Genomic DNA, 24260 nt, shown 5'->3' on the forward strand with positions numbered 1-24260 from the left:
TACAGTGGGGTCTGAGTCTGACTTTCATTCAATGTCTAAGGAGAAAAGAGGGCATACAATTTGAACAAGGGAAATAAGGAAAGGCACTTTTTTTTAATGCCTTCAAAGAAGGATATGTTCATCTTTTTGAAGAGTTTAAGGTGCATTCCCCAGTCTTCCAGCTGGATGCTGCATCAATGCATCCTTCCACATGGAAAGAAGCTGCATAGCATAGTGGTCAAGAACATGGGCTTATGTGTCCATGCACATGGATACTGATTGCATGCATGTGACCTTAGGCAAGTTACCTAAACTCTTTGTACTTGTTTCCTTGCCTGAAAATGGGAGTAATAACATTTCTGCTATGGATTGAATTGTGTCTCCTGAAAATTCATCTAATCTCTAATCAATGTGATGATATTCAGAGATGGGACCTTAGGAGATAATTAGGTTTTGATGAGGTCATGAGCTTGGGGCCCCCATGATGAGATTAGTACCCTTGTAAGAAGAGACACCACAGTGCTCTCTCTCTCTCTGACACATGGCCCCCTGCCATGTGAGGACACAGGGAGAAAGAGCCATCTGCAAGCCTAGAAGACAGTTCTCACCATAAACTGGTGAGTTTGACCTTGGACTTCTAGCTTTCAGAACTGAGAAAATCAATGTCTGTTGTTTAAGCCATCCAGTCTATGGTATTTTGTTATGACAGCTGAAGGTAAGACAATCTCCCTTTTGAGTGATTATCAGCGTTAAATGAAATGGCACATGTAAAGCTTGACACATGACATGCTACGTGCTTAGCAAGTGTTAGCCATGGTTACTAGAAGAATAGGGTTTACCAAGTAAAATGAATGGTTGTGTTTGGTGAGAGCACCTTTCCCCTGGACATCTCTGAAGACATCCGACATATTTCTATGGTAGAATACCAACTTTGCCTCCCACATGAAATGGAGTTTTCCAGAGGTAACAAAAGAGATCTGTCAGGGTCAGGATGCGTAAATGAAGAGTCCTAAGAACATTGCCTGGAATCACCAGCTTGTGGGTGTCTGGGTGAAAACGCAGGTGCATGGGGTGATCCCTGCTTCAGTGTCACCCCCTCACAGAGGCCTTCCCTGACCACTCACTCTCTACAGAGTAGCAGCCCTCCCCATTTCTCCTCCCTTTTACCCTGGTTTAGTTTTCTTAAAAGCACCTGACATTATATGCTTTGTTGTGCATTTTTTGTCTGCTCACTAGAATGTAAGCTGCACAAGGAAAGAGTCCATTCTTTTTTTTTTTTTTTTGAAAGTGTCAATTCTTTTTTCCCCACCTCTGTCTCCCCAGTACTCAAACATCACCTGGTACATGTGTTGAATGAATGAATGAATTTATGATAGTGGTTAAGGACACAAAATTTGGCATCAGTCTTCAAATCTTGGCTCTGTCACTTAGGACATGTGATCTTGGGCAAGTTACTTACCTCGGTGAACCTGAGTTTTCTCATCTGTAAAATGGAAATAGGATGAAATAAGAAAATATATAGAAAGTGCTTAGCACAGTGCCTGGCATCTAGTTAGCACTGAACCAATGCTGGCCACATTTTCTCTTTCTCACCCTGATGGGCAGAGGAGGGAAGAGTAATTTATTTCCTTGAAGCACAGGAGACCTGCCTTCTCTATGAGCCTGCAGCTGTGGCAGCTGGAATGAAGAGGTGGACAGGCTGCAGAGAAACTGGAGACAGGAGGGGAGTGGGGAGCAGTACTTAATCCCATGAGAGCTGCTGTGAGAATAAGGCTGTGGACCCGCAATTTCTATTTTTTAAAAAATGAAGGAAGGAAAAGAGAAAAACAGAAATTCTGAGAAGACAAAATGTTCACATTCACAGCAGATGTTACTACTACTGTGGTGAAACAGAATTTCAATGAACCAGGAGCCCCATCCTCCCTGCTTCCAGCTTAGACTGAAATCCTTAGCCATTTCCCAGTCCAATGGGGTGATTCAGCTGAAGGGCTCTAAGCTAGCGAGTGTTTCACTGTAAACACTCCCCTCCCAAGCTCAAGGCTCCTTGTGGGAGTAAAAGAAGCAGACACTCTCAGGGCTTTTGTTTGAGAGGAGGAAGGAACCTTGACGAAGAGAGACTGGAGCTGTGCTCAGAGTTTGATAAAATGATTTTTTTCCTCCCTTTCTTTGCCTCCCCCAGCACCTCTCCCCTGAATCCCTATTGAACCTGAAAGTATTTTGCTTAAATAAACAGTAGACAGTGACATTAGCTCTTCAAACTGTTATAAAATGAGAACACGTGTTCCTTCAATATGATGTGCTCAGCCTGTCTGTTTTTAGACTCATTTGGCTAGTGCAGGTAGTGTTTTGCTGACACAAGCCCATAAAAATGCAAAGTCAATGGGAGCCACATGACCTTTGCATCATCAACTGGTGAATACCCTCGGAAAGGAGAGAAAGAAAAGCCAGCTAATGCTTTATCATGAAACCACATGGGTGTGAATTCTGGGGGTCAGCATGCGAATTTACTGTTCCCATCAAGTAAGTCGGTTGACAAGAGAACATTGATTTACTTGACAGGATATGTGCCAACGTCTCGTAAGTCGGTTGACAAGAGAACATTGATTTACTTGACAGGATATGTGCCAACGTCTCTTTTGAAAACACCGCATCCCATCACCAAAACAACAACAACAACAACAAAAAAGTAAATACTAGGGTAGCATTTTTCAATATGTCCTCCACACAATATTGCAGGATATTAATAGGTGCTACTTGATTTAAATTTTTTCTTGCTGTGATTAGATACATTTGAAAAACATTGATTTTTTTTTTTACACCAGTTCCTTTATTGCAGGACTTCTTGGAGGATTTAATATGCTGATGTACATCATATATCTTTCTAAGAGAGATAGAAGGTGCAATATTTCCCAAAATTATTTGACCACAGAATTCCTTTTACATAGAACATCTCCCAGGAAGAGTATCCACAAAGTTTATAGGTTGGGATACCCCTAGAAAGCAAGTAGAATCTTATGAGGAAAGCCGTCCAGATTAAATTTACCTTATTCTGCAAGTTTTAGCATCATTTCTCTCCACAACCTCCCCTGATTCTGCATGGCTTAGAATTCTTAGCATGAGAATAGTTCCCCTGGGTGGTGATTTTAGGATCAAGGTCTCAGATGTGGCCATAAAGCCCCTGGCAGGGAAGGAGTTGCAACTTCAAGGCCCTAAGCATTGAAAAGATGGTGTTTCTCATATATAATTCCAAATAAAAATAATACCAACCTGTGAAACAAATGAAAAAGAGCCCAACAAAGTTTGGATTTCCCCCATCAATCTCTGGAAATACTTGGAAGGGCGGGGCTTTACGGTGTGCCGAGCAGCTACCTAGTCTGCTCATTGGGTGGCCCAGCACTGCCCTGGAGAGACACCCTCCCGCCTTAGAGAAGGGAGATCCTAAGGACCCTCTTACTGGTCTACCCTTGTACATATGGACTTAATTCAATCTCTTTCCCATCTGTGAAAGGAGACTCAGGAAGGTGAAGTGGTAGAAAGCTTGCAACAGGAAGGGAGCTAGAGATATCAGCCCACTGACAGGCCTGGGGCAACAGGGAATTGGTCCTAGTTTAGCTAAGTGGATAGTGGATTGCGTATTTGATGGTTTTGCCTTGGGCCCTCTTTTTTTGTCTTCTTAAAATTTTTTCCAGTCTTTTTTTTAGTCTTTTGGTCTGAATAACTACCATGGATTCTACACTTAAGGTCTCTGTGGGGCTATGTTCGCATTTACATGAAGTTTTTAATGTAAATCTTTGATAAGCAAGAACAGACATAATCTCTTTCATATATATAAGAACTCCTCCATTCCCACCCCCCCTCCCAGACTGTGAGCACCTCGAGGGCAGATTGCTAGATCCTGAGCACTTATGGTATATTAACGAATATATGTGGAATCTAGAAAAATGGTACAGATGAACTGGTTTACAAAGGCAGAAATAGAGACACAGATGTAGAGAACAAATGTATGTATGCCAAGGGGGGAAAGCGGGGGTGTGGGGTGGTGGTGGGATGAATTGGGAGACTGGGATTGACATATATACACTAATATGTATAAAATAGATAACTAATAAGAACCTGCTGTATAAAAAAAAATTAAAAGAAAATAGTGATGGTTTCTCCTTTTCCTCATCTTCTTTTTTTTTTTTTTTTGCGTTATGCGGGCCTCTCACTGTTGTGACCTCTCCCTTTGCGGACCACAGGCTCCGGACACGCAGGCTCAGCAGCCATGGCTCACAGGCCCAGCCGCCCCGTGGCATGTGGGATCCTCCCGGACCGGGGCACGAACCTGTGTCCCCTGCATCGGCAGGCAGACTCTCAACCACTGTGCCACCAGGGAAGCCCCCTCATCTTCTTGACCTAAAATGAGGTCTGCCTAGAGAAAAGGAGATTAAATGGTCTCAGATTTTCAAAGCCAATGAATATTGTTTCTTATTTCTTCTCTGAAAGCATTTCATTATAGTCATTAATTGAATAAATATTCATTGCACATGAATTATATGCCAGGTACTCTGCTAACTGCAAAGGCAACAACCATAAATAAGACATAGCTTCTGCCCCCAAAGTCTATGTATAGAGCTGGGAAGGCAGATCTTAAACAAGAAATTTAAAATAAGTGAGAAGTGTCAAGATAGATGTATCAGGACTTCCCTGGTGGCAGAGTGGTTAAGAATCTGCCTGCTAATGCAGGGGACACGGGTTCAAGCCCTGGTCCAGGAAGATCCCACATGCCGTGGAGCAACTAAGCCTGTGCACCACAAATACTGAGTCTGTGCTCTAGAGCCTGCAAGCCACAACTACTGAGCCCACGTGCCACAACTACTGAAGCCTGTGCGCCTAGAGCCCGTGCTCCACAACAAAAGAAGCCACTGCAATGAGAAGCCCACACGTTGCAACGAAGAGTAGTCCCCACTCACCGTAACTAGAGAAAGCCCGTGTGCAGCAATGAAGACCCAAAGCAGCCAAAAAATAAACCAAAAAAAAAAAAAACTCACTTACTTAACAACAACAACAAAAAAAGATAGATGTATCAATAGTATGGAGCCTGAGGAGAAACAGATTGTTGGGTGGGTGTTTTTTTTTTTTTTTTAAACCTAATGTAGCAATCAGAGAAGTGCTTCTTTTTTTTTTTTAATACATATATTTATTTATTTATTTTTGGCTGTGTTGGGTCTTCGTTGCTGCACGCAGCCTTTCTCTACCTGCAGCGATCGGGGGCTACTCTTTGTTGCAGTGCGCGGGCTTCTCATCGCGGTGGCTTCTCCTGTTTCAGAGCATGGGCTCTAGGTGTGCGGGCTTCAGTAGTTGTGGCACATGGGATTAGTTGCTCCGCAGCCTGTGGGATCTTCCCAGACCAGGGCTTGAACCCGTGTCCCCTGCACTGGCAGGTGGATTCTTAACCACTGTGCCACCAGGGAAGTCCCAGAGAAGGCCTTCTTGAGAAAAGTGATATGTAAGCTTATAACTGGAAGGATGAATTGAAGACAGAGTGAAGCAATATTCCGGGTAGAGGGAAGAACACGTTCAAAGATGAGAGGGAAGAGATATAAGAGGAACTTAAAGGCCAGGATGGCCAGGTATCAACAGGAATATAACAGAAGATGAGTCTAGGGAGGTAGTGAAGGATCAGATGCTAGGCCAAGGAGAAATTTGGACTTCTTCTAAAACACAAGAGGAGCCATTGAATGATTCCAAGCAAAAGAATTAATTACATGATGAGATTTAGATTATTTAATATAGAATAACATTCTTTCTAGACCTATCTTCTACTTGGACCTAAGTACACCCTTGCCCTGAATTAGGTTCTTGGGAAGGCTTCTGTTCCCATTCATTGCTGGATTTTAAGTAGAAAAATGACACCTGGCTCCACTGCCAGGTCTTGCAAGCCATAAGATACAAAAAGAAACTTCCAGCAAGGAAGTCTTCTTCCCCAGATGACTGTGAGAGAGGTAAGTGATGGATCTTTACCACCTGTTTGCATTTCTCTATTTTCTGACTCTCATTTGGCCAGAAAAAAGACATGAGAATTCTCTCCTAATTGTTCCTTTCTTTTCCTCCTACCATCGTTATAGATTTTCAAGTGGTATTGGGCAAACATACAACCTTGTGAAAAGTTGCTCAACAGCATCAAGGGACATTCTGCTCCTTCTTTCCATCTTTCAAAACAACTCTGGCTTTGTTATAAGCCATACTTTTTATGGCAATTATAGTTGTTCATGACACTTTCACCTGCAACAAAACCTATTTTAGCTCTTTTGAACCATTCCAAATGTTTTAGAATTTAACTGATCAGATCTTAAACCAAGTTCTCATCTGTTCTCAGAACAGAACAGGTTGAAGACATTTCACACAGACCGCAGCCCAGTTGTATCAATTCATCTCAAAGAAGCATAGCAGAGAGACAGTGTCCTCAGCCATGCAAGATGTCTGATTCAATGTGCTTTCAATCCTGGAGAGCTTGTGGCAACAATTTCTTGTTGTTCTTGGCAATTTGTGAAATCAGTGGTGTTGGTAGGCCATGCTGCTAATTATTTGGAGTGCCTGGTCAGGCTTCCAGAGGCCAAGATCAGCTAGTTCTCTAATCTGTCTCCAGCCCTCCCTAAGCCTGAGCTCTTCAGGCTTCTATGATCCTTTCTCACTGCACCATGTTATTTCATGCTCAGCTTCTTTCTTTTTTTTTTTTTTTGGCGGTACACAGGCATCTCACTGTTGTGGCCTCTCCTGTTGCGGAGCACAGGCTCCGGACGCACAGGCTCAGCGGCCATGGCTCACGGGCCCAGCCGCCCTGCGGCATGTGGGATCTTCCCGGACCAGGACACAAACTCGTGTCCGCTGCATTGGCAGGCGGACTTTCAACCACTGCGCCACCACGGAAGCCCTCATGCTCAGCTTTTAATCAAGATCCAAAGAGCCAAACATGATATAGGCTTTGCTAGTTGAACAAAAGGCAAAGAAAATATTGCACTTGGAATTGTATGTATCTTGCTATTGAGGGCAAATTCTGTGATGACTCTCTGCAGGGTAGAGAGTAACAGATTTTTTTTTTTTTTGGCCTTTTTGGTTAACAAGAGTCACAGACACAGATGCTGCACAGGGTCAGGTAAATGAATGCAGTAGGCCAGGTGGAGACTGTAGCAAGCGGAGAGTGTGTGCCCCACCTAAGGAGAGGAGCACTACTTCATTCCAACAGACTTGTTGCCAGAAAGTCCCAGTGAAGCAAAATCTTCTGATTTTCTAAGAGAAGCCAGAAATATGAGCTTTCATGTGAAAGCCCCTCAAGTTTTACATGTTCACCACTATTTCAAAAAATTGTTTAATATGTAGGAATCAAAACAAAAAGTGTTTGTGACCAGATTCGACCCATAGGCCACCAGTTTGGCTTCATGTCCTTTGCAGATTCATCAGGTTGTCACCTGTATTCATTCAAGTCATGGGTAAAATTTTGACCAGGACAAAGCCTGGTAGAGTCTTCCCTCTGGATTCACATGTATCCAATCAATCAGAACCGTTTGGTGTGGTGGAGTGTCTCCATTCTCACCCAGCTTATATTTCTCCACCTAATTTGAAAGGCTGTTATAAGAGATTTGGCTGAAATACTGTGGCTACAGCATTTCTCTATCCTATGTTCTAGCAGCCTTAATCTTAAAGAATTACCCAAATTAAAAAAGAAAAAAAGGGCTTCCCTGGTGGCGCAGTGGTTGAGAGTCCGCCTGCCGATGCAGGGGACACGGGTTCATGCCCTGGTCCGGGAAGATCCCACATGCTGCGGAGCGGATGGGCCCGTGAGCCATGGCCGCTGAGCCTGCGTGTCTGGAGCCTTTGCTCCACAACGGGAGAGACCACAACAGTGAGAGGCCTGCGTACCGCAAAAAAAAAAAAAAAAAAAAAAAGAATTACCCAACAAGTTAGTGGCTGAGCTGAAACAGTGTGGTCTCTGCTATCCCAAATCTCCCAATCTATTTGGAGACATGAGAACACACACCTGAAACACAGTCAAGAGGACTGGGCTCTTCTCTTCTCCATCAGTAGAGAGAAAATGGGATACGACAAGGGAGGGCCTTAGAGGGACCCATCCATGATCCAAACTTAATAACAGAGCTGCATGTAGGTAAAAACCTCTTTGACTGAATCTACTTTGACAATGCCATGTCCTTTCCTGTGATTTTTCCCTTCTGCAAGCTGGAGGAAATGAAATATTCTTTAAGTATGGGCTGTTAGTCATTTGAAACAGTTTTCCTCAGCGTCTGTGGAATCTCCTTCTTGAAAGGTTGTTATAGTTGGCACAGACTGGCTGTAAGGAAGATCTGGCAGGAGATCTGGGCCAGATGGTAATTATAGTCCTTATAGCCATAATTCTTTAGCAATGAGGACCAAGAAGGAAGGCATTTGTTTCAAGTATCCATGATGAGGAAGATTTCATACTTAAGTGTTGCTTGGTCCCAGGTCAAAGAGGTTCTAGCCACATCTCCCCAACTTATGCCTGTTTCATGCTTTCACATCACTTGTGTGTAGCTTAAGAAGGGAGGAAAGGAACTTCCCTGGCAGGCCAGTGGTTGGGACTTCACCTTCCAGTGTCGGGGGGTGAGGGTTGGATGCCCGGTTGGGGAGCTGGGAGCCTCAGGGTCAAGGAACCAAGGCACAGAACAGGAGCAATATTGTGACAAATTCAATAAAGACTTTGAAGATGGTCCACAACAAAAAAATCTTTTAAAAAAAAGGGGCAGAAAAGAGAATTCAAAAATGGATCCACCACTACAGTTTTAAGACACTTCTTAGGAATCCTTTGTTCTCTCGAGTGAAAGAATTTTTTTACTATATGACTAAAGAACTAACCATTATTAAATCTGCACATACTCAGAGCTTCAGACAGTTTAGCCTAGAGCAGTGCTCAAAAGCTTCTCTGCGCATCTTGAGTTCCAGCCTCCTGTGATGCCATAACTCTAATATCACAACTGATCTCCTGTCCTCAACCTTGTTTCTAAAATCTGAACAAAGAACCCTGAGCTCGGCTTTAGGTGGGAGACATGGGGTGTCTCCCTGACTGTGAAAGTATGGGAGACCCTGAGATGAGTCTACAGGGAAGATACTGGGAAATCTTGATCCCTGAAGGGCTTTCAGCAAAGAATTAACACCAATCTGTTAGGTACAGAAACTGAGGAAAATGTGACCCCAAACAAACCTGACCCAGACCTTGGAAGGGTTTCAGTTGTTTCGAGTGTTAACAAGAAGCCACTAGGAAGAGAGTTGCCACAGAGAGGGAAAAGTGGAGAGTACTTGTTTTAAGCCTCAAATGTCCAAATGACCTTCCAGGATCCAGTGGGACACTACCTCCTGGGTGCTGTGTGGTCCATCAGCTTCATGTGTGAGCTCTGAAAAGGCTCTTCCATTCAGCCCAATTTCTCCCCTTTGTCACCAGTTTCTTCTTTAGGTCCAGGCTCAGAGGAAAAATAAATCACATTTTCATCCTATTCACCTTTGCTTCCCAAGCATGTCCATGAGAGCTGTCTTAGTCTGTCTGGACTGCTATAACAAAAATACCATAGACTGGGTGGCTTAAACAACAAACATTTATTTCTCACAGTCCTAGAGGCTGGAAGTCCAAGATTCAGTGTCTGGTGAGAGCTCTCTTCCTGGTTCATAGACACCAGCTTCTTTCTTGCTGTGCCCTCACATGGTGGAAAGGGCAAGAGAGCTCTGCAGTCCCTTTTATAAGGACACTAATCCCATTCATGAGGGCTCCATCCTCAAGACCTAATCACCTCCCAAAAGCCCAGCCTCCTAATATCATCACATTGGGGGTCAGGATTTAAACATATGAATTTGAGGAAGACACAAACACTCAGACCAGAACCAGAGCTGTGAGAGTTCTTCCCTATATCAAACTGGATTCTGATGGACTGAGTATTGTTCTCCATAATCCTGGTCTCAGTCCTGAAGTAATCTTAAAGAGTTACCTTATCATCTTATACATCCCTTAACTCCTGGAAAAATCAATTTAGCCATGACAAGATGATGGTTATCTAGCTTTTTAAAGACACAGTGTTTTCCATAAGCAATTTATTGAACAACTATCTGTACAAGCATGTTCATAGTTTATAATAAGAAAATTAGTAACAGCCTAACTATCCATTAGTAGGATAATGTGTTGTTCCTGGAAGAGCTTCTGTAACATTTAAATTTTTGAGAATGAAAATGCTTTCATATTACTTGTGTCAAGTCATTGCTGTAGCCTTCTAAGTGGTCCCCTACCTTTGTTCTCACCCTTTGTAATTGTTCTCACTGCTTCTTCGGTGATCTATTAAAATGCAAATGTGACTGTGGCACTCCTGGGCTTAAACATTTCTTAGGGTTTGTGCCTCTTTGTCTACCCATCACGTTCTGAGCTCCTCAGTGTAAGAGCCCTCATGATCTGTCCCTGCTCTCCTCTGCAGCCTTGGCTCCTGTGCCTGTGCTCTGCTCTTCCTGCCACACATGACTTGTCGCCATCCCTGAACACATCAGTTTCTTTCACAGCTACATGGCTTTGCACTTACTCTTGCTCTTTTTTTAAAAATAAATTTATTTATCTTATTTATTTATTTTTTTGGTTGCATTGGGTCTTCATTGCTGCATGCAGGCTTTCTCTAGTTGCCGCGAGCGGGTGCCACTCTTCGTTGCGGTGCATGTGCTTCTCATTGCGGTGGCTTCTCTTGTTGCAGAGCACGGGCTCTAGGTGCACAGACTTCAGTAGTTGTGGTGCACGGGCTTAGTTGCTCCGTGGCATGTGGAATCTTCCCGGACCAGGGGTCTAACCCATGTCCCCTGCCTTGGCAGGCAGATTCTCAACCACTGTGTCACCAGGGAAGTCCCTCTGCTCACTGCTTTTAGTACCTTCCTCCTCCTTCTCCAAAATCAAATTCTAACATAACGTCCTGCTCTACTCTCAGAAAAAGAAGCCCACCTGTTCCAACAGCCACTATGGGCTCTTAGCTCGCTCTGCACAAAGTGTCTGTGTTCACGATTCGCCTGCCCCTCTAGACTGCGCGCTCTTGGGAGCTGAGAGGTGTGTTCATCTCATATTCCCCACTGAAGCACAGGCCCTGTTGGACGCTAAATATTGAATGAATGAATACATTAATGAATGAACAAGTGTATGATTCTTCTAGTGCTTATATCTATTAATTCCTGGTGTTTGTTTTAGGCTATACCCAATTATTTAAATCATGTTCACATATATAAAAGTATTGGGCTGGGGAAAGAGAGGTCCCATGCAAAGTGTTCATTCTCAGCCTCAAACCCTCTGACAGATGGCCCTGCTCACAATAAGAAAGCTCATCTGTGATCCTTAGCTACCCAAAATCTTCTGTGACACTTGGAACACATCTGGGGACTTAGCTGGGATACACTATGTCTTTGGGAGGATCAGAATCATCTTAGGATTTGAGCCAAACTTAGCCTACACCACTCGTTTTGTTTTTTGTGCCAGGACAGCACAGGTATGAGGGTCCTTTTTTTTTTTTTGGCCACACCTTGAGGCTTGCAGGATCTTAGTTCCCAGAATAGGATTGAACCCGTACCCTCAGCAGTGAAAGTGCGGAGTCCTAACCATTGGACCTCCAGGGAATTCCCTAGGGGTCTTTATTGTCTAAACCTGTTGCCAAAACAATTTTGAAGTCTGAAAGTATTCCAAACATGGTTAAAATGAATTCCCCAAGATGGCTTATTTGCATATGTGTGTGAATTTGCCTTAGGAATAATTGCTGACACTGTGGAAAGCACTGACCTCTCAAAACGCCCCATGCTTGTAGTACAGCACTTATAGTGCACTTAACGATTGGTCCTCTACAGCCTCACTGGAAAGGAAGTTCCACAAGGCAAGTAGGTTCATTTTTTCCATAATTATTGATACACAGAAAAGAATATATATAACATACATGTAAGTTATGCAGCATAGCACTATTTCTTATCTTTCTATCCCTACTGCCTAGAAAAATGCTTGGTACAATAAATGTATGTTGAATAAACAAATGATTCTTCTATGAATAAGTGAACCAGATAGAACAGCATCTCCCAGATTAAATACCCATCAGTTGTCAGATAGCTAAAGGCATTATTCTAAGGTGGACTGAACTCCCTACTATATGTATGAGAACCAAATTTTACTTTCCAGACTGATCCTCTTCCTGTCTACCGTTTGCAAGTTCGGTAGTGTGAGATCTCTATCATAGGGCTACACGTGGAGACAACATGGCGTGATTGAAAGACCACTGACTAAAGGCAGACAATTCTTTAGCCAGAGCTCTACCATTTTATAGTTGTATGACCTTGGGCAAACTATACACCATCCCTAGGAATCAGTTCTCTAACCTATTAAAAGTGGGTTATTAATACTTACCTGCTGGAGTTTCAGGGAGTGTAAATGAAATAACATCTGATGTTAATTACCTTCTCACATTATTTCAGGTAAAGAAACCTGTCTAAATATTTCTAGACAGAAATCATTGATCTCTGCTATAAATGGCAGTAGCTTAAAAGTAGCTTAAAAGCTGTATTTACAGAGTTGCCATCAACCTGGGGGTTTCTGCTTCCCTCTTAAATTCATGGGCCATATAAGACTTCCTCCCTATTACCTTGCAGTTGCATCTTTCCTTGGTGGCTTTATATTGCTTTTTGTCCTTCGTGGTAGTTAAATCCTACACATGGCATCCATGGAATTTTTGTCTTTCACATATTCCTGAGGAGTCACTTTGGTTTTTCCCCTTGATTTAACCTTAAAGACAAATCAATAGGTAACTATGGTTCTCTCCTGAACAGTAAAAGAAAATGGAAAAAAAAAAAAAAAAAGAGAGAGAGTGAGAGAGAAAGAAAGGGAATTTTCTGTGCGGTAATTCTCACAGTTTATGGTAATGCCATGGCTTTGTACTTTTTTCTGATGGTCACACAATAGTTCAAGCAGTTCGATTTAGTTCTGCATAAGCAGTCCCCTCTTCTGGAATAGGTAATGTATTGTGAAGTGTAATTACAAAGCCAGTCATTTGAAACTCACAATGCCAGTGCCCACAGGAATGAGGTTACCCTGGGTCACTGGGTTCTCAAGGCAGTCCACAAAAGTCTATCTAACCCTGAATGTTGCTGACCTGGCACACAAGATGCAGCTCCTCCCAATAACTCTGTACATCCTTGGCTCTGCAAGAAGAGAGAGGGCACTCCGTGTTCCAGCCCCGGGTGCCAGGGACACAGCTCTCCCCTACTCCCTACTTGGCTGGGCCCTCAGCTAGGGGTTGGGCTGTGCCAGGGAGGGGGCTGGGGAGAAGGGCAGAAAATCCTGGGCACCAGCGCCAGAAATTTGACTCTCTTAGAACCTCATTCTAGTCCTTCAATAATAGTAATAATAATGATATTTGTATGGTGCTTTATGATTTACAAATGACATATTTTCATCCTTATATCTCACTGGTCTCATTTGGTTCTTACAAGTCCGTTGAATTTTTAATTGTTATAATTTCATTTAACAAGGAAGAAAACTGAGGTTCAGAAGTGAAAGATTTTTTCTAAGGTCAGTGGGGAAGGGTGTGAAAAAAAGATCAATTGCCATCCAAGCATGGGTGCTTTTGACTAGGTCTTCCTCCATGCCCACATGTTTGTATTTCATTTATTTACAAAACACTTCATGTTTACTAGGTGCCAGGCACTGTTCTAGAGTTCTACAAATATCAGCCCACTTAATATGGCTCAGTCCTGAGTTAAGTTTTGCCTTATTTTCTTTTTTACTTTTAAACTTGTGCCTTGATCACCGTGGATTTGTCTTAGAAATGGGTGGTGACTTTAACAATGTTCCCCAGAGGCACATGTTTTAGTCAGATGGGCTTGAACTACTGTGTCAAGTGATCTCTGACTCTCATATTTCTGTTATCAGTTGAGTTGTTTTCAAGAGTCAGACTCTGCCACATAGTTTAAATATGACGTGAGCCTTTATATTCGCAAATCCAGCAGGCCTCTCCACCATAGCCTTTTTTATTTGAAGACAAAAGAAACTGTCTCCAACCAGAGCTAATGTCTCAGCCAATGGAATATTGCCCTTAATAAACCCTCTACTGAATATTTCATCCGAGTCTGGCAGTTCTGTGCTTCTTGGCACCTAGAGAGTATTTGACCAGCCTAAGAGGAGAGTAGCCCAGCAGCTACCAGAAAAGGATCTGAAATAGACCTCTGGCTTTGAATTCTGGCTCTCCTTCTTTCTATTTTTGATCTTTGGCAAGTTATTTACCCTATCTGTGCCCCAGTTTTCTCATCTTTAAAATGGGGACAGTAATAGTGCCAACCTCACGGTGTTGTTGTGAAGCCTGTCCCATTCTACAGATGATAAAATTGAAGCTCAAGGAACGGTAAGGAATTTTCCCAAGACCACACAATTAGTATGTGCTGGAGCTGGGGTTTGAATTTAGAGTTGCCTGTTTCCAAAGCACATACTTTACCAGCTGTAGGATAGATTCAACTCCTGGCCAGGTGGTCAATCAGATGTGCTATGTTGAGAACAATTCTGAGACTGCATTGGAGCTGAATGGGCATGAGTGTAGGCACAGGAGGGGAGATGGCATATGTCATTCCCACTTGGCACATCCACTGATAGACCTGGACATCATTTAGGAAGGGGGCCCCAGCCTGGGAGCTCCTTTAGGGCAGGTGCCACATCTTATTGGTATCTGTCTCCCAGCTCTTAGCACAGTGCCTGGCCCAAAGTAGGCAGTAAATATGCGTTGAACTAGATTGAATCAAGCTGTCCAAAGACTTGCACCCTGAGGATAGGTCCTCTGCACTCTGGATTTGGGCAGCTTCCTTCTGTTTGCCTTAAAAAAGGCAAACTTCTAGTCCTAAATGAGACTTGGGGAGGCTCATACGTCCATATGTTAAGACCTTCTATAGCTTCCACCCTTATTTCAAGGGCAAATTTAAGTGTAAAAATGATACAAACAAGGTATGTTGATTTTATTTTACTTCAGTCACTACAATGAAACAACAGCCACTTTATCTTCCTCTCCACTATGCCTACTCACTCTTCCTCCACTCCCAATTACAAAGGCAAATGGATATTATCTTAAGCGTGGGAAGTAAGAAGGACTGATGGGTTAGAGTTTAGAAGTAACGTCCTATCTTTGGAACATAGTCAGCCTGGGACCATTGATTCTGTTTCATTTTTCCTTCCTGATTTAAAGAGTAGTGGAAGTCTGGAATGTTTATTGTTTCATGAGAGTTGGGTAAAAGGAGTATTTGACTTGGTTACATATGCAAACTCTGCTCATCTACTTAGGTGTGACCCAGGCAGAGTGCACTCTGGAAAACTTGCCCTTCAGAGTGTTGTTCTTTGAAACCCAATCTAGTGTGTATCCCTAGAAGGAGGCATGTGGTTACCATCTTCTTCCTTTAAACTAAAATGGTATTTAGATCCTGCAGCATGAGGAGACTGGCTTAATGAAAGCAAGAAGCTAGAACAGATGACTTCTTCAATCATCTTTTAGCTTAAAAAATATTATTGGTCACTTCCTCTTAGCCAGGTGCTATGCTAAATGCTTTTATGTACATTATCTCACTTAATTCTCATAACAGCTTTAGGGGGGAGGTATCATTACCTTACTGTACAGATAAAATCTTAGACTCCAGAAGGTTAAGTGATTTGCTAAGATTGCATAGTTCCCTAGTGTTAAACCTCATTTATTCAGTAAATGTTTGTTGAGCCCCTGCTTGTTGCCAGGCACTGGAATAAACTCTAGAAATACTGAAATGAATAAGAAGTAGCCCTGCACTCAAGAGCTCCCAGTCCAAAGACAAAGATGGATCTCCAAATGGATTATATAATCAAATGTAGTAAAGGAGTGATAACTGTATGGAAAGGGCATCACGGGAGCACAGATAGAGGAACTCAACCAGCCTGGTAGTCAGGAGGGTCTTAGATGATGAAAGAGTAAGCACTGAACTGGTGAAGGAGGGTTAAAAAGGGACAGACTGCATCCCAGGCATTGGGAGGGGGCAGCACAAGCAAAAGCATGGAGATGAGAAACAGCATTAAGTGTGAGATCCACAAACGTGGGGATTGCTGGACTAGTGTAGGTGGAGATGGGGCTGGCATGGTAAGCAGGGGCCAGGTCAAGGCTGTCCTTGTAGTTTTGCTTTTCCAATGACCTATACTCTTCCCCTTGAAACTTATGCTCTGTGAAGAAGCCTGTCCCCTGCTGAGAATCCAGAAATGGCCCCAGGAACCTCCCTGGTGGTCCAGTGGTTAAAACTCCACACTTCCACTGCAGGGGGCACGGGTTTGATCCCTGGTTGGGGAACTAAGATCCTACATGCCGTGCGGTGCAGCCAAAATAAATTAATTAATTAAATTAAATTAAATTAAATTAAATTAAATTAAAATGGCCCCAAACAGTTACTCTTAGGTGAAAGTTTAAATCAGATAGTCTACTGGGAGGGAGGGTGTTGCTGCAACCCAGAGAATCATTTCTCCTCTAAGAGGCTCCTGGGCCATCTCTTAGCAGATCAAGTATCTAGCCAGATAAGCAATTGAAGAGCTAGGGACAGAGATTAGAGTCACTGTGTAACAGTGGGTGACTCCTCTGAAGCCCACACCCTCAGTGAATTTTTGTGATGCAGCAGTTAACTTCGACCTCTCCCCTACCACCCTGGCTTTCTCTCTGTCTCCATCCTCCTACAAACTATCTATACACCTCTGGCCTTTTCCTGTGTTTGTCTTTGCTGTTCCTTCTTTGAGCTTGCATGGGATGCTTGCCATCACTGACATGAACTGAATGTATAAGGCTTGGCATCCACAACAGCGTTTCCTAACTGAACTGTAGTACAGTTAAATCAGCGGCATGAATCCACTGGGACCCAAGATTAAGAGGATGAGATGAAAGCTTCTAAGTGGGAAACACAACAGCTAGATCAGGGTTTCCCAAAGTGTGGTCTGTGGACCACCTGCATCAGAAGTGTTTCTGTTGAGTGGAGATTAAAGGGTCCCAACCCAGGCCTATTGATTCCAAATACCTTGGAATATAGCCACGAATTCTGTATTTTTAACAAGCCCACTGGAATATCCTTTATATATATGTGTGTGTGTGTGTGTGTGTGTGTGTATGTGTGTATGTATATATGTGTGTGTGTGTGTGTGTGTATATATATATATAAAACGATTGCCTAGAACAGGAATCACAAAATGGCAGCCATAGATCAAACTCACTTGCAGATCTATCTTGTTTGGCCCTTACCGTGTTTTAAAAATCAGAACATTTTACTCAAAAACCTAGATTTCTGGCTTCTCTCTAAAGAGGCAACCTGGAGCCTACATTCATTCACACAATGATCGTCTGAAGCTAGCTACGGAAGGACCATCCTATTTCACTCAGCATGCTGTCAGTCCCCAGAGCCACCAGGGCCTCCCATGGTCTAATATCCTCACCTTTGACTTGGGCTCCTCCAGGACAGGTACCAGGTTTTTGTCATCCATGAATCCTCAGTCTCTAAAACCAAATTTACAGAAGAGAGTGAATAAATGATGTTGACTAAATGAATGGGCACAAGCTTGATGATAAACTCCTCTTGGTTTGGATAACTTAACTGCAAGTTAAAAAAAAAAGCCCTGGTCTTGGGTACAGGGTACACAGGTTCTCATCCTGGGTCTACTGCTGATATCTTTGGCTATATCACCTCACTTCTCAGAGTCTAAGTTATCTTAATCATAAAAAGAGCTATAAGGATAGATTTGACTCTAAATTCTTCAGTCTCGAACAGTGTAGTGTCTCTAAGTTGTGGGTAGCTTCCATTTTAAAACTGTATGTGGGGCTTCCCTGGTGGCGCAGTGGTTGAGAGTCCGCCTGCTGATGCAGGGGACACGGGTTCGTGCCCCGGTCTGGGGGGATCCCACACGCCGCGGAGCGGCTGGGCCCGTGAGCCATGGCCGCTGAGCCTGTGCGTCCGGAGCCTGTGTTCCGCACGGGAGAGGCCACAACAGTGAGAGGCCCGCGTACCGCAAAAAAAACCCCAAAACTGTATGTGGTAGAAGAGGATATTGTGAAACTCAGCCCCAGCCAGTGTCTCTCGCTGAAGCTCCACACTCACAATGCCATCTGCTCACAAGGCAGTTTGGAATCTTAATCTGACCTGAGGAGGTAGCTGACTCTCCGCATAGTCACAGAATGGTCGGTATTTATGGAGAGAGACTGGGCTAACGCCTTCAGTTATGCACAGATGAAGTCCAAACACCTCAGCACAGTGCAGGAGGCTCTTCATACTCAGCTCCCTGCCAGATATCCCTGTGATGCCCCTCCTTTCACCAGCAATACTCAGCTACCTAGCTGCCCCCAAACCCATATTGTTTCTCCCCTCTCTGCCTTTGTACATAGTCTTTTCCTCACCCCATTCAGCCATCTAGTGAATTCTACTTGGCCTTTAACACCCGGTGGAAAGACCCCTCTGGGAAGTTTTCTAGCCACTGCCCCTGAACCCCTTCTCCAGGCCTAACTTTTCACTCCCTCTCCTCAGTACCTTTAACTTTGCCTTGTGCATGTCCCTGTCATTACATCATCACAGTTCTTCTTTATGTGCTGGCTCCCCTACTAGACTGTGATCTCCTTGAGGGCAAGGATGTAGGACACGTCTCAGAAGCACAACCAATGCATGTTGAATGGAGGCTCACCAGCCCTAAATCCCATATGCTGGAAGGACTGCACCTTGGTGACCATTAGCCCTGGTCTTGCCCACATTCCCCCTCCCCCAACACATACACTTATGCATTTTCAGATGCACAGCTCATGGCTGAGCTTTAGAATGACAGGTGATGTTTGCCACGGGTTGATTATCCTGTGTTTCAGCATCAGTGCTGCATAATGTTAATTGTAAGGATTATGTGTGAATAATTACTTTCTGTAGTACTTAGCAATAACGGCATGGCATAGGTAGCATTTCCTAAATTGTTATGAGGAATCCTCTAATCCTCTTTTGGAGAATGTAAATAGACACTGTATTAAAACAGTAATCCAGTCAAAAAGGTTTGGGAAAGTCTGAAGGCTTTATTAGCATATTAAAGGCTCAGAGGTCTGGCCTGTCTGTTTCACCCAGTGTTTCCAAAGCTCAGTGTTGAGGAATGAATACTGAATTAGAAGTCAGAAGACTTGAGTTCTCATTTCCCCTCTGCCAATAATGCAAACATGTGATCTTGAACCAGACACTTCCCCTTTTGGAGCCTCAAATTCCTCATTTGTAAACTGAATGGATTGAAAAAAAAATCTAAAATGACATGTCTGGATTAGATTATTTCTAGCAGCCCTTCTAATCCCCATTTTCTATGTTGCTCAGAAGGGATGAACAACTCTGGTTCTGATACCTTTGCTGGGCTAAAAGGCTTACACAATGAGAACTTAGCTACATGCTTTCAGTTCTGCTCTGCCCCACCCTCCGGAACAGCTGGGCAAGAGCTAGGATGTTCCCTTAATGCAGCTGTTTCCTGTGGAAGGCCAGATCTGATGGGAAATTATCTGGCAATTCTGAGCTGGCTGTGCCAACTCTGGGATGACCTTTTTATTTATTTTTTTTCTGGGACAATCTTTAACATTGTAAGAATCAGCCATCCACTTTTCTTCTCCTTTGCAAGGAATTCCCCATTGCAGGAATCATTGCCCCGAATATCCAAAAAACAATAAATTTGATAGTAAAGTGAAACTCTGGGTTAAGGAGGAGCTCGTGGGTAGGAGAGATTTGATAGCAATCATCAACCAGGACCCTAAAAACCCTAAGTACCTGCCAGGAGACCAGATCCCTGAGAATGTAGTGAGGAGAGTAAGGCCCAAAGTTCCCCTGGTCTTGAGAGAAAATATAGCCAAACTGGTTCCGTTTAAAAGTACATCTGGCTGGGCTTCCCTGGTGGCGCAGTAGTTAAGAATCCACCTGTCAATGCAGGGGACATGGGTTCAAGCCCTGGTCCGGGAAGATCCCACATGCCGCGGAGCAACTAAGCCCGTGTACCACAACTACTGAGCCTGTGCTCTAGAGCCCACGAGCCACAACTACTGAGCCCATGTGCCACAACTACTGAAGCCCACGTGCCTAGAGCCCATGCTCCGCAACAAAGAATAGCCCCCACTCGCCACAACTAGAGAAAGCCCACATGCAGCAGCGAAGACCCAAAGCAGCTACAAATAAATTAATTAAATAAATTTAAAAATAAATAAATAGGGCTTCCCTGGTGGCGCAGTGGTTGAGAGTCCGCCTGCCGATGCAGGGGATGCGTGTTCGTGCCCCGGTCCGGGAAGATCCCACATGCCGCGGAGCGGCTGGGCCCGTGAGCCATGGCTGCTGAGCCTGCGCATCCGGAGCCTGTGCTCCGCAATGGGAGAGGCCACAACAGTGAGAGGCCCGCGTACCGCAAAAAAAAAAATAAAATAAAAAATAAATAAATAAATAAATAAATAAAAGTACATCTGGCTGAAGTCAGATTTTGGAATCACGGAGTTCGTGTGGACAGGGGTCATTGGTATTTCCTGCTGATGGAGGCCCTATTAGCGTGACGTCACGTTCAGAACAGAAAGCCCGCACTTGCTGCTCTGAAGGGTAGCCCCCAAATGGCCACTGTTTAAGACTCACATTACACATAAGCAGAATGGTGGTTCCCTCTGGATATCATCTCAGCAAAGTCAGAAATACCATTACTCAGAATAATCTGTAGCCAGGATTTTCTTCTTTCGTAAGGTACCACCACTCCAAGATCGTTCCTTCTTTCCTTTCCTCTGTCCTAAAAAATTACAGAGCATTCATCCTAGAGTCAAATGACAAAACTAAAACAATTTAGTGTGATGCCCTTTATTCAAGGAAAAGCAGTCCATGGACTGGGGAAGTACAGGGCCTCACCAGCAGTGGACTGCTCTTCCCAGGGATTTTGGGCAAGAGCAAGTTTTGCATTAGAAGTGGCAACACGAAACAGGGCATGACTAGCTAGGAGGCCCTATTTTCTAGGGTCAGGTAACCCAGCTAAAGCTGAGCTGGAGGACTGAGATTGGTGTTAGGCTTCCTTGACAGTGAGGCATTTCCCGTAAGTGCTGCTGACTTAGGTTTAGATTTGTGTGTGTGTGTGTGTGTGTGTGTGTGTGTGGAGGGCACTGGGCTGCCTCCATTTTGTGGGTCCCGATAGAGGAATTAACTTTATGGCTGTATTTCAGATCTTGCACTGGGCATCATGGTATGTCATGGAGCCCGAGTGTGTGTATGTAGTACAACTCTTATAGGGATTGGGTCCAAAAGTTAATGTCTAAGGCAAAAATCAAGTATTATCAGAAATACCCTGGAAAATATTTAAAATCATCCCCAAGGGTGGTGAAATGGTCACACTATGAGAAGCACCAGGACAGCTGGTGAACCTGAGTTTAACTGAGGGATTCTGTCATTCATCCTACACTTCTCCAGGCCATTGACTCAGTGGTGTGTGGAATGGTACTAGTTAAATTACAATGTCTCTCTCAGAGTTTTATTTGTTTTGTTCCGTTTTGGCTGAAGTTGAACTTGTGTAAGCTACATATGTGTATGACACTCATTTGGTGAAATACATAGAAAAATACCTACACTCATCCTGCTAAGTAAGGTTACTACTCCCCAGGAGAGGACTGGGATTGGGGATGCTAAACAGAAAGAGGGTCAAAGAGGACCCCAGGCTTCTCTATAATGTTTTTATTTTTATTTAACACAGAAAATGTATTCACATTTTTCTTGGGTAACATGAAAAGATCCCTGACTACAAGTTGCTCACTATCAGAGGGAGACAGGCATGAAAATAAACAATAAGATAGATAGTTATAAGTGCTGTAATAGCATTTATGGGAGGCCATAGGGGAGGGGAGCAATTAATTTTTCCCTGCTACTTAATCTCATCCCTGTCCTTTTATTCTGTGTTCAAGGAAATACAGTTGAAGCCCTGCTTATCTTGCTTCAAGGTGACCTAGATAAGGCTTGGACAGTTTGGCTTGCCTTGCTGGGTCCCTCCCCTGCCCCAGGGAAGGGCAGCTCTTATAGTATGTAGGGCTAGGAGAAGCATATAGACATTAACAGGAGGCATCTGCTTGAGTTTTCTAATCTGCCATGTTTTTTTCTGCCATCACAGGGATCTTGCTAAGGGTGAGAGGGGACCTTGGACATTGGACCTCAGTGTGTTGGCCCACTGGTGGACTCACTCTTGGCAGTGACTTCTCCTCCTCTTTGTCCTTTGTGAGGTAGAACGGACAAGAATTATTATTTCCTTGTTATGGACTTGGAATCAAAGGCACAGGAATCAGAAGCAGAGATGAGAACCCCACACTGGGTTGCTCCCAGCCCAAGGCCTTGTCCATCTAACCCTTCACGCTCTCACTGACCACTTCAGAAGGCAGTTATAATAAGCTCTGAAAGTAGAACCCTTGTGAAAATTAATAAAGGGGAACCTCACTAAAATGAAGTTGGGAGGCCAGAAAGGGGAGCTCTCATGCATGTTCCATTCGACATCAACAGAGATCCTAACAGGAAGAGACATACCTTTCATCTCGGGCAGGAAGTTACACTACTTTAGTACCACCATTAGGAGGAAGATTTTCTCCTTGCATGGCAACAGGTCAGCCAATGAAAAGCCACTATACTTAGAACACCAAGTTTCTTCCAATGGACTTTTTGTTTTTAATAGTCCCTCTCAACTTCCCTTCTCCTCTATAAAAGAGTTTCCTCTCCTTTGCTTTACGGGACTTACATGTGGTTCACCATAGTTGCATGTCCCAAATTGCAATTCTTTGCTGTTCCTGAATAAACTTGTTTTGCTGGTAAAATAACCAGCAGTTTTATTGTTTTAGGTTAACACCTAGAATCCATAGCAACAGAACCATAGGAAGTCCACTGGATAAATGTTCAGAGTATTTTCCTGACACAGGCTATAGCGTGAGCTCTGTTCCAGACCTAGTGGGAAAACTCTACAACTCTTTTCCTGGGAAGGAGGTCCTTCTCAATTGAAGGTTGTGCTTAGTATACTAAAAATTGCAGACCTGCCACAACTAGGACCTGATACAACCAAATAAATAAATATTTATATATATATATTAAAAAAATTTTTTTGCAGGCCCTAGACTGAGATGGTATTCACCACATTTTATCTGTGAGATCCTGAACAGATTACTTGACCACCCTGAACCTCAGCTCTTTACCTGTCATATGGGAAAAACACCACCCTCCTCACTGGATAACTGTGAGGAATGAATAGAAGTCAGATGCCTGGCCCAAGGCAGGCATTCAGCATATTCCCACTCAATCTTTGGATCTTTCCTACAGGGGTTATTGGCTGCACAAACACACGGTAGGACTTGCCTGGTTTGGTGAGTTAGCTTAGTGTGAACAATCAAACCTACAAGGTATTCGAAACATTAATGTCTGCAACCATGGAGAGGATTTTTGTTCAAAAGTGCCTCTTTTCAGACTACCTTGGGCCTGAAAGAATAGAGGAAGAAAGAAAGAAGGAAAGAAGGAAAGAAAGAAGGAAGGGAGGAAGGGAAAGAAAGAAAGAAGGAAACTTTGAGTGCATGATTTTTATTGCTTCTTTTTTTCCCACACGCAGAGAAATTGAGATCAGTTGGCCGGGGCTGTGGACATCCTGAACTCATCTTACCTTTTATACATTTCAAGAAGTGATATAATGCTTTTATCAGTGTTCGATGTTGGTAATGACTGCATCGTGTGGTTTTCCAAAGACTTTCTCTTGGATGAAGGCATTTGATGATGGAGGACATTGGCCATTAAAGTTTTTAGGCCTCTGTCTCAGCAATAAAATGAGATGAGGATGTATGGCAGCATTTATATTACATGGTTTTCCTCTAGGGTTAATTCTAGAGCTCGCTGTCCCCAAAGATCTTTACTTTTAAATTAGCTGAAACACTTTGGTTGCCATAACAGAATTCATTTAAAGTTGGCTGAAGGGAAAAATGAGAAATGTATATTAAAAATGATTAAAGAAGACAATTTAGGTGATACAAACAAACCTTATTTAACACTTCATGAAGCAGGCAGCCTCCATTCCCAAGGGTCCAGAGAACTGCAAAATGGGGAAGAAGACAGATAGCTTTCATAGGATAAAGAATAAAGAACAAAGAAGAGAAAAATAGAAAATATTTGATGAACTAGGGCCACACAGTCAACCTTGTTTGGGGTGAGAAGGAAGAAGAAAATAAGTATAGAGCCCAGAGCTGGATTGGCATTTGGGGGTTGGCTGACTGGAT

This window comes from Hyperoodon ampullatus, assembly GCF_949752795.1.
Source record: "Hyperoodon ampullatus genome assembly, chromosome: 5".
Classification (NCBI taxonomy): domain Eukaryota; kingdom Metazoa; phylum Chordata; class Mammalia; order Artiodactyla; family Ziphiidae; genus Hyperoodon; species Hyperoodon ampullatus.